This window comes from Anomaloglossus baeobatrachus, chromosome 12 (genome assembly GCF_048569485.1).
Source record: "Anomaloglossus baeobatrachus isolate aAnoBae1 chromosome 12, aAnoBae1.hap1, whole genome shotgun sequence".
NCBI classification, from domain to species: domain Eukaryota; kingdom Metazoa; phylum Chordata; class Amphibia; order Anura; family Aromobatidae; genus Anomaloglossus; species Anomaloglossus baeobatrachus.
In genome coordinates this window covers 38,216,210-38,225,422 of record NC_134364.1, presented here as the reverse complement: position 1 = coordinate 38,225,422, position 9,213 = coordinate 38,216,210, and positions in this window count along the sequence as shown.

The window sequence follows — 9,213 nt, the reverse complement described above, 5'->3', positions numbered from 1 at the left end:
AGTTCCCGGGAGTAGGTCGATGGCACAGTCATAAGGACGATGTGGCGGCAGTACCTCTGACTCCTTTTTATCAAAGACGTCCGCGAAGGACCAATATGCCGAGGGCAGTCCCGGTAGGGACTCCGGAACCGGAGGTCGTCGGATGGGCTGTATAGTCTTCAGACAGTTCTCGTGGCAAGAGGAGCCCCATCGGGTGATTTCACCAGTACACCAGCTGACTGACGGTTCGTGTGTCCGTAACCAGGGGAGTCCCAGCAGGATTTGATGAGACATGTGTGGGAGGACGTAGAGAGCGATGTTCTCGGTGTGCAGGGCACCGATACGTAGTTCCACCGGCTTGGTGATCCACGAGATGGTGTCAGAGAGGGGTCTCCCATCTACAGAGGCAATCACGAGGGGTTTGTCGAGTGGAGTAACAGGCACATGGTACTTGTCCACCGTGGCCTGCTGGATGAAATTGCCTGCTGCCCCGGAATCGAGGTACGCCTCAGCCATGAACCACGTCTCTCCCGTTGTTACTTGAACAGTCCACGTAACCGGGTCTGAGAGAGTCCCAGCACCTAGGGTGGCCTCTCCTACCAACCCTAGTCTTTGGAGTTTCCCGGCCTCTCTGGACAGGAACGTAGTAGGTGTGTGCCCTCTCCGCAGTAGAAGCAGAGGCCATTGGAGAGCCGTTCTGCTCGGCGTTGTTCGGACTGCCGCAAACGGTCAATCTGCATGGGCTCGTGGACAGAGACACCAGACGACGCTGACTGAAGTACGGCGGGCTTCTGCGGAGGAGAGGAATGCCGTATCGGACGTCTCTCACAGGACACCTCTTTGGATCGTTCCTGGAATCGGAGGTCCACGCGGGTGGCCAGTGCGATCAGGGCATCCAGGGTGGAAGGAACATCGCGGCCTGCCAGCTCGTCCTTAATACGACTGGAGAGTCCTTCCCAGAAGGCAGCGGTGAGGGCTTCATTGTTCCACCCCAATTCTGAGGCCACAGTGCGGAAGCGGATGGCATACTGCCCCACCGTCATGGTCCCCTGACGTAGCCTGAGGAGTGATGAGGCGGATGCGGCGGCACGTCCGGGTTCGTCAAAGGTGGTTCTAAACGCCTGCAGGAAGTCCTGGATGTTAGTGGTCACAGGGTCCTCCTTCTCCCACAAGGGGTTCATCCAGGCCAGTGCCTCACCCTCTAGATGGGACATCACAAACGCCACCTTGGCTTGGTCGGAGGCAAACAGGTGCGGAAGCAGCTTGAAATGGAGGGAGCACTGGATTAAGAACCCTCTGCAGGTCTTGGGATCTCCGGCATATCGGGGTGGAGAGGCCAAGCGGAGTTTAGAAGCTTCCGAGGTAGCCGCCACGGGAACCGTGGCCGTGGACTGTGCAGTAGTAACCTGAGATGCCAGGGACGTGGCAGTTGCTTGCAGCGTGTTCAGGTATCCACCGAGGACATGAAGGCCAGCATGCGGGACTGGGTCTCGCGCTGTCGTACGAGTTCCTGCTGCAAGGTGCCCAGCTGGGTTGCTAGTGCTTCGGCGGGATCCATGGCCTGTTCTTACTGTTAGGGCCAGGTAGACGGGCAGACCCAGGAGGTGGATCCACTGGGCTGAACACCTCACCGAAGGCAAGGTGCCCGGTAGCCGGAGCACTACGGGTTGTAGGACAGTCCGTTCAGAGGAGTGGAGAAGTCCCTGGGACCACGGAGTCACTGAAGGTAGTCCGGGTGACGGAGCTCAGGTTCGGAGGCCGAGATGACGTCAGGCAGAGTCCGGACGGAGCGAGAAGACGGGTCACCACAGGGATCGGAGATGGTATGAACTGACGGGATGGCAGACCGTCACCGTTCGGGGTTCGGGTATCGTCAGGACCGGTTGGCGAGGCAGGAGCGGCTCTAGGAGAGAGATAGGTAATTATACCACAAGACACAAGGAGACCTGACTCCTAGCTTAGCAAAACACGAAGAACAGGCCCCGCCCACTTGGAAAGGATCTCCCTATATACCCTGTACCTGATTCTTCAATATTCTGTTGGAGGACACTGGCCCTTTAAGAGAGGGTCAATGACCGCGCGCGCGCCCTAATGCGCATGCGCGAGGCCCAGAGCAGGGAGCGGTGAACAGGAGGCAGGAGAGCCGGGCTGGAGCAGAGTTGCCGACGGGCGCCGGGAGCGGGGACCGGGCTGCCTGGGGACCGCAGGTGATGGGGCATGGAGGCCGTGGAGCGGGGGGACGCCTGGCAGAGGAGCCGGGGAGCGAGGCAGGAGAGCCGGGGAGCATGGCAGGGGAGCCGGGGAGCGTGGCAGGGGAGCCGGGGAGCGTGACAACATCTCACAATTTTGGACTTTTCAGAGCCCGTCAAATCTCTCTTCTGACCCATTTTGCTCAAGGAAAGGAAGTTACCTAATAATTAAGCACACCTTATATAGGGTGTTGATGTCATTACACTGCACTCCTCCTCATTACAGAGATGCACATCACCTGATTTACTTAATTGGTAGTTGGCTCTCAGCCTATACAGCTTGGAGTAGGACAACATGTATAAAAAACATCATGGGATCAAAATACTCATTTGCCTAATAATTCTGCACACAGTGTATATTTTAGGAGTCAGAGTCGGTCCATTTTATACCGACGCCACCAAAATGAACACCGACTCCACCACTCCGACTCCACAGCCCTGTTTGTAAAGATGCTATTGTCATGAATTTCTCACCAGAGGTCAGTAAAAACCCATCCATTCTACACAGGCAAAGACATCAATCCATAGACGTACATAAATTTAGTGATGTGTAATAATGTGGAATGACACAGGGAAAAAGTATAGAACATATGAAGAAAAAGAGGTGCAAAAGCCATGGAAAATCCTGACACCAGCTGAAATCTATCAGTAATTATAAAGTCATCCCGCCACTGAGTGAAAAATTTAATATCAGAAGGTTCAACTGATGACCTATAAAAAGGTGCTCATTTCCAAGGTGCCACATAAGAAACATCTCATGATGGGTAAAACCAGTGAGCTGTCTCAAGACCTTTACAACATTATTGTTGTAAAACATACTGATGACATTGGTTACAGAAGAATTTTTAAACTACTGAAGGTTCCAGTGAGCACTGGTTGGGCTATAATCTAGAAGTGGAAAGAACATCATTTCACTATAAACTAGCGATGACCAGGTGCCCCCCGCAAGATTTCACAGAGGAGTGAAATTAATTACCAGAAAAGCTGTCCAAGAGTAATGGACCATCTGTGGAGAGCTACAGAAAGACCTGGTATCAGCAGGTGCAATTGTTTTAAAGAAAACAATAAGTAATGCCCTCACCCTCATTGTCCTGTATACACGCTCACCACGCAAGACTCCATTCCTGAACAAAAAGCAGGTTCAAGACTGTTTAAAATTTGATCAGAAGAGACCAAAACTGAACGTTTTGGATGTCATAATACACACCATGTATTGAGGCCAAAAGGCATAAAATCCCCAAAACACCAACAACAGTGAAGTTTGGAGGTGGGAACATCATAGCGTGAGGCTGTTTTTCAGCATACGGCACTGGCAAACTTTATGTAATTGATGGAAGGATGAATGGACAAATGTACCGAGATTTTCTTGATAAAAATCTGCTGCCATCTACTTGGATAATGATGAAATCAGGGTGGACATTTCAGCAAGACAATGATCCCAAACACACAGCCAGGGAAACTCTCAATTGGTTTAGAGAAAATAAAGCTGCTACAATGGCCGAGGCGATCACCTGACCTGAATCCAACAGAAAATTTATGGTAGGAACTAAACCTCAGAGTTTATATATAGAACCCACAGGACCTTAAGGATTTGAAGACTGATTATGTGGAAGAATGGGCCAAAATCACACCTGAGCAAGGCATGCGACTAGTTTCTCCATGCAGGAGGTGTCTTGAGGCTTCACCACCAACAAAGGTTTTTGTACGAATGGATTGGTTAGGTTGTTACCGACATCTGGTGAGAAATTCATGTCAATAAATTTAGTTAGAAAATTGGTAACGTGCTCAATACTAAATTCACCTGCTTTATATAACTGTTAGGTCCTGGTGGTGGATCCTCTGGGCCGTGTACCGGACTCCTCCAGTGAGGCAACCCGGAGCTAACCCCTGTACAGGGACTGTCCAGTCACCCCACCAGAGGGCTTAGATGCACGGTAGCTGGAGCACTAGTGGTACAAGGTCAGCGTCCTTCAGGGGACTGGTAGCAAGATGTCTCTAGAGTCACAGAGTTCCTGGAGGCAATGCAGATGACGGAGACCAGGTTCAGGTACTGGATAGGAACATCAGGCGAGATCTGGATCCTGCTGGACGTAAGGGCCGAGATCACAAGGTGAAGTCGGGGATCGGAGACAGGGTCAGGCTGAAGGCAGATGATGGGAGTCACAGCCGACAGTCACCGGAGGACTTCCTGGGCAATCCGCAGTCAGGACCAGGTTAAGGTAGCAGGGCTGGCTCTGTGGAAGACACAGGATTAGAGAGAGGCAAGGCACTAGGAGACCTGAACACCTAGCTTACAGAACACGTTGATCAGGCCCCACCCATATGGGAAGGGGAGTCTTATATACTCTGCACCTGTCTCAGCCATATCCTGTTTCAGGAGTGCTGGGCCTATAAGACAAGGTGAGTGGGCGCGGCCCCGCCCTATACACATGCATGTGCCTAAGAATCAGAGTCAGACTCAAGAGACCAGGAACAGGACGCAGGAGAGCACGAGCGGGAGCAGCAGCCATGACCGGTGGGCACGTTGACCGGATCAGTGGGTAAGTAGTGATGCCGTGACGATGAGACTGGATCAGTGGGTAAGGAGTGGTGCCGTGACATAGAGACTGGATCAGTGGGTAAGAAGCGGTGCCGGTACACCGGGGGCGTGACAATAACACGCCTCAACGATTCTTGAGCACTGGCCCCTATTAGGATTGCTACTGTGCTCCTGTGACAAATGAGACCATATTACTAGGTTAGGGTTTTAGCATCAGCAATAATATCAAAAGCGAGGCACATTGCTCCTATCATAATGCCATCCACAGTACAGGAGACTCAGCAACACTGCCCTCATCACAGTGCCAACCACAGTATGATCATTAGAGTCCAAGCGTCTATGCCCACATCACAATGACGGCAACACTAACCCAAAAGAGAGACCCAGTAACACTGCCCTGACCATGCCAGGCATAGTAAGCCTATTAGACCCAGTAACACTGCCCTGACCATGCCAGGCATAGTAAGCCTATTAGACCCAGTAACACTGCCCTGACCACAGTGCCAGGCATAGTAAGCCTATTAGACCCATCAACACTGCTCTGACCATGGTGCCAGGCATAGTAAGCCTATTAGACCCAGTGTCACTGCCCTGACCACAGAGCCGGGCATAGTAAGCCTATTAGACTCAGCACCACTGCCCACGTCACAGTGCCAATCACAGTACCTTTATTAGTCCCAATGGGGAAAGTGTAGTAAGTTGCTGCCAAACACTGGAGACAAAAGGATCAGATGAGGTAATTCATAGTAACAGATAACTCCTCTGGTATCATGTGGTGGGACGTGGGAAGGTGCCTGTGCACACTCTTACACTGCCAACACCTACCTCTGACAGCAGTGGCACTAAGTGGTGCGGCGGCAGGGGCGGACTGGCCCACCAGGAGGTCGGGAGAACCCCCGGTGGGCCCCTGGTATTGATGGCCACGCCCCCTAGGCCCCGCCCCCTACCCCACCTGGGCCCCTATGGATGTGTGTGAGAGGCCCCCCCTGGCCGGTAATTTCACTAATCATATCGGCACATTGCCGATATGATTAGTGACAATCCCATTCCCTCTGGAGCGGCAAGCAGGGAGAGCGATCTCCCCGCTCTCCCTGCTGTCACTGTCAGTGCCGCGCGGCTCTGACTCATCTGCGCAGCGACACTGCAGGAGGAGGCAGTCTCAGAGTGATGACTGCTTCCTTCCTGTGCAGGTGCTGGCAGCATCGCGCTGTGTGCTGCGGAGGATGGACCGGCGTCACCCCACTGGCTGCAGCAGCATGTGAGTATAGAAGGCGGGGGCCCCGGGGGAGGGTGCGGGGGCCCGGGGAGCGAGCAGGGGCCCCAGGGGGGGGGATGAGGGGCCCGGAGAGCGAGCAGGGGCCCCGGGGGTGGTGCGGGGGCCCGGGGAGCGAGCAGGGGCCCCGGGGGGGGGGTGCGGGGGCCCGGAGAGTGAGCAGGGGCCCCGGGGTGGGAGTGCAGGGGCCCAGGAAGGGTGTATGGGGGCCCCGAAGGGGGGGTGCGGGGTCCTGGGGAGTGAGCAGGAGCCCCTCATACTCACCTGTCTGCAGCCTCCCGGTGCCATGTCCGCTCCCGGTACCGCGGCTCCAGCTGTGTGCAGACGGCCGGGACACCTCCGATAGCTGCAGGACCTGGTGCTGATCACCTGATGCGGTCACCTGACGGAATCAGCTGACAGTGATAGTGACAGCGGTGACGCCGTCTTTTTACTACCCGGCCGGCTAAACTATCAGCTGATGCCGTCAGGAGACTTTATCAGCTGATTACCGCCGGGTCCTGCATTGATCGGTCTGACAGGAGTCTGCACTGAAGTGTGTAGTTTGTTTTTGTTTTGCACTGATGCATCAGCTGATTGTATAAACGGCTTTTATACAATCAGCTGATGTGTGATGTGATTCACATCCTTGATCCTGACACATCATCTGATCGCTCTGCCTTCCAGCAAACGATCAGATGATATTGGATCCTGATTGGACGGCGTGGGACCCTGACCCAGGATTACTGCGGAGGGGGGTTCTTTATTTCAATAAAGATGGAGTCACTAATTGTGTTATGTTTTATTTCTAATAAAAATATTTTTCTGTGTGTTGCGTTTTTTTTTTTATCTTTACTAGAAATTCATGGTGGCCATGTCTAATATTGGCGTGACACCATGAATTTCGGGCTTAGGGCCAGCTGATAATATACAGCTAGCTCTAACCCCATTATTACCCAGCGAGCCACCCGACATCAGGGCAGCTGGAAGAGTTGGATACAGCGCCAGAAGATGGCGCTTCTATGAAAGCGCCATTTTCTTAGGTGGCTGCGGACTGCAATTCGCAGAGGGGGTGCCCAGAAAGCTTGGGCACCCTGCACTGCGGATTCCAATCCCCAGCTGCCTAGTTGTACATGGCTGGACTCAAAAATATGGCGAAGCCCACGTCATTTTTTTTTTAATTATTTAATGAAATTCATGAAATAAAAAAAAAAGGGCTTCCCTATATTTTTGGTTCACAGTTGGGTACAAATAGGCAGCTGGGGGTTGGGGGCAGCCCGTACCTGCCTGCTGTACCTGGCTAGCATACAAAAATATGGCGAAGCCCACGTCATTTTTTTGGAGGGCAAAAAACTCCTGCATACAGTCCTGGATGGAGCATGCTGAGCCTTGTAGTTCTGCAGCTGTCTGCTCTCCTGCATACACTAGTGGAGAATGAAGAACATATTGAAGAAGGAAATGACATCAGATCTTTTTTTTCAACAATCTTTAATGGCATTGTTCACTGATAAAAAACGCATAAAAAAGCAGTGAGCAAAAACGCAGCCAAAAACGTAAAAACGCATCGCGTTTTTACCGCGGGTGCATTTTTGTGCGTTTTTCTGCAGCCAAAAACGCACAAAAAACTCCTAGTGCGCACATACCTTTAGTGTGCAGAGAGCTGCGGAGGAAGACGGAAGACAAAGGAGAGGCCACCGGTGCTTGGAGCAGATAAGCGCTCAGTGACCCGAAGATGCATGGAGAGGGGCCACATAAGATGGCAGCTATATGTGGCTATATGGGGAGAGGGGCCACATTAAGATGGCAGCTATATGTGGCTATATGGGGAGAGGGGCCACATTAAGATGGCAGCTATATGTGGCTATATGGGGAGAGGGGCCACATTAAGATGGCAGCTATATGTGGCTATATGTGGAGAGGGGCCACATTAAGATGGCAGCTATATGTGGCTATATGGGGAGAGGGGCCACATTAAGATGGCAGCTATATGTGGCTATATGGGGAGAGGGGCCACATTAAGATTGCAGCTATATGTGGCTATATGAGGAGAGGCCACATAAGATGGGAGCTATATGTGGCTATATGGGGAGAGGGGCCACATTAAGATGGCAGCTATATGTGGCTATATGGGGAGAGGGGCCACAAGATGGCAGCTATATGTGGCTATATGGGGAGAGGAGCCGCATTAAGATGGCAGCTATATGTGGCTATATGGGGAGAGGAGCCGCATTAAGATGGCAGCTATATGGGGAGAGGGACCACATAAGATGGGAGCTATATGGGAAAAGGAGCACATGGGATGTGATCTGCTGGGGAAAGGGGCCATAATGGGATGGGATCTGCAGGGGAAAGAGGCCATAATGGGATGGGATCTGCAGGGGAAAGAGGCCATAATGGGATGGGATCTGTATGGGGAAGGTCGTCCATTCCAATTTTAGCAGGGCTCCTTTAGTAATAATTTTTAAAAACTGTAGAAAAATCATTTAATACAATAAGACTGACAGTGACTGGAACAACTGGTGCTGGACAGGAGAGGAAGGGGAAGGAGATTTTACTTTAAATTACTTGTATTTTTTGGTTGAGGAAATTGCGTGAAAATGGGTGTGGCTAACAGAATGGATGTGGTTACAGAATGGGTGTGGTTTTCAAATGGGCGGGGTTTACAGATAACATGTTAAAAATTTGAATCCCACCCCTGCTATATACAGTACGGTAACTGCATGGTGCTGGTGGGCCCCAAGATTGATTTTTCCTGGTGGGCCCCAGGTACTCCAGTCCGCCGCTGTGCGGCGGTGATGGGGCATCCGATCTGGTGCCCATAGTTGGTGCAAATGGGTTGACATGGCAGCTGGGCTGTCTACTGAAGGTCCAGACTGCTGACATCTTTGTGCTCCCATGAGCCCTCGTCTTTGGCTGTGATTCATTGATTTTGACTATATCCCGCCATACTGATGATGAGGGTCACTGATCCTGCAGGTTCAAGCACGAGTTTGGTATTGCTGTAACCGCACTGACCTGGAGCATCGTGCTGCCGCGTCATCATTACCACAGAATGACCCCTAATAAACCACGTGATGATAAATGCTGTCTATAATAACAGCTACAACTCATTCAAAAACAAGCCCTCGTGCAGACGCATCATTTGTTTCCATAGTTCAGGAGTTACTGTAATGCAGTCCTCCTACACGCAGAGG